Genomic DNA, 2384 nt, shown 5'->3' with positions numbered 1-2384 from the left:
CTGGGTGAATTCTGGTCTGGGTGCATGTAGGAATCTGTCTCTGCCTTTCTGCCTCTCACCTAATTAAAAAAAAAATCAAAACAGTAAGACAAATGGGGAATACTATATTTTGATCACTTACTATAAGCTTGGCCTGTGCTAGGTACTTTACTACCATGTTTATTCTTATCACAGCTCTGTAGGGTCCTAGTCACTCCTCACCTCACATGTGACACTACGGAGGCTCACAGGTCCTAAAGCTATGACTGGCTACAAGTGCTGTGGCTTTCCCACTGAGCTATGAATTCTAGATGTTTTGAAGATCATCTGATGACATGGGTCTGATCCAGATGATCTCCGTTACTCCCTTCCACATCTAAACTTGAATGTGCTCAGCTCAGAAAGGAATTCACTTGGAATGAGATAAAACACAGGGTTCTAAGCCTTTGAAAAGGTCATCAGCTGGCAAACCCCGTTTATAGCTCTTCTCTCAAAGCTGCCCAGATGGAAAACAAGTTGTGTGTTTTGTCATCATGTGGCATTTTCATTCTTGAAACCCTGGGTGCTTCCACTAAAACACTCACCATGGTAATGTGACTCTTCCTCAACCTCAAAACATGGTGGCTTTGAAAACAGATGCGTGTGAATTACACCTCCAGATAATTAAGATCACAAAGAGCATTTTAAATCTTTATCTTCTAAGTTTCTATAGGGCATGATATGTAAAACTTGCCCTCAAGATTGAATGCAAACCCATATGAAAGCGCCCTTACTATCCACAGGGATTTAAGCACAAGACAGGAAACGTGCAGAAATCAAGAACTGTGTGAGAGTGAAACGGAGAGCTCCTCAAGTCAGAAGGAACCACTTGCTAGTTGAGAGCTCTTTTGTAAAGAATTTGCCAAAGGGAGGGAGGATGATTCAGGGGGCCAATGAGGGACACAAAAATGTAATTGTTAAAAAAAAAAAAAAGTATTCCTTACACAAACTTGGAATTTGAGATTCACAAATCCACAGGCAGCAGAATGACCATACAGCTCAACAAATTTCATGTCTCCTAAGAAAGTGCATGAGAAATTTGATCAATGGAACTCTTTACCATCTCAGTCCTGCCTTCCCACTCTTGTCATCATATACTCATGCTTTGTGATATTTGTAATACATTTCAGGAAAGGGTTGGAAACACATTTACAATAAAGTATAAATGGCTAATAAAATGTCAATACCTTGGCATAGTTCATCTTAGGAACAGAAATCAAAGGCTAAACTGTCTCTTATTCAGTACTAGACTAGAATTATTACAATTATTTATTATGTGCAAGCTTTGAGCTAGAGTGTATGGGAAGGATGCTAAAATGGATACATTGAAGCTCCATTTCTTAGAATTTCACAGAGTGGTAAAGGATGATGATGGTAGATAAACATAAATTATTCTAGAAAAATAGAAGAATTTGGCCCTGGCCGGTTGGCTCAGTGGTAGAGCGTCAGCCTGGGGTGCAGAAGTCCTGGGTTCGATTCACGGCCAGGGCACATAGGAGAAGCATCCATCTGCTTCTCCACCCCTCCCCCTCTCCTTCCTCTTTGTCTATCTTTTCCCCTCCCGCAGCCGAGGCTCCATTGGAGCAAAGATGGCCCAGGCGCTGGGGATGGCTCCTTGGCCTCGGCCCCAGGTGCTAAAGTGGCTCTGGTCGCAACAGAGCGATGGCCGGGAGGGGCAGAGCATCGCTCCCTGGTGGGCGTGCCGGGTGGATCCCGGTCGGGCGCATGCGGGAGTCTGTCTGACTGTCTCTCCCCGTTTCTAGCTTCAGAAAAATACAAAAAAAATAAATAAATAAAAAAAATAAAATAAAATAGAAGAATTTAGCATAGACTAAATGATGTGAGTAATTGATTGATGAGATAAATTAATTTTAATTAGGAGTTTGGGGAGGGCAATCTGAGTATATCTTGAAAGCTACTTAAGGTTCACATATGCATAATTTGAATGTGCATACTAAGTTAAAGCTATTCCAGGCAAAGGGAATATCTTGAATACTGGTAAGTAAAAAAGGGGGGCAAATAGGCATGAATTAGCAAAGACAGTAATTTCCATTACCACCTGTAGAGGAAGTGAGACAATGCAAAGGCAGTGGTGGGAAGGTTAGGTGGGGATTATGTAACCAAGGTCTGACTAGCAAGCTAAAGCTTTGTTTTCGGTGTTACAGGGAGTCACAATGAGTATTTTAACTGGGAGGGATTGATTCACTTTTAGGGGAATTTCAGGCCGAGAGTCAGCAAATCAGGGAAGATTTTTTTGGAGTGAAAACTGGGTGTGTATCTCAGGATTGAGTCCTATAAACACATTGTATTAGGTACCTGTTCTCTTAAATGAGTCTAGGACCTACAAATAGTGGATTAAACATCAA

The 2384-nt window shown here is 41.7% G+C and overlaps 1 non-coding gene across 1 annotated transcript; it reads left to right on the top strand.

Moving 5' to 3' along the window:
• The first annotated feature begins 1433 nt into the window (after window positions 1-1433).
• On the top strand, window positions 1434-1509 carry TRNAP-GGG (transfer RNA proline (anticodon GGG)). Its single transcript has one exon. It is a non-coding gene; the product is annotated as a tRNA-Pro (tRNA).
• Window positions 1510-2384: the final 875 nt, after the last annotated feature.

The sequence above is a fragment of the Saccopteryx leptura genome, chromosome 2, assembly GCF_036850995.1.
Source record: "Saccopteryx leptura isolate mSacLep1 chromosome 2, mSacLep1_pri_phased_curated, whole genome shotgun sequence".
Lineage (NCBI taxonomy): Eukaryota > Metazoa > Chordata > Mammalia > Chiroptera > Emballonuridae > Saccopteryx > Saccopteryx leptura.
The sequence above is the reverse complement of the archived record's forward strand: the minus strand, read 5'-3'. Positions and strand labels throughout refer to the sequence as shown.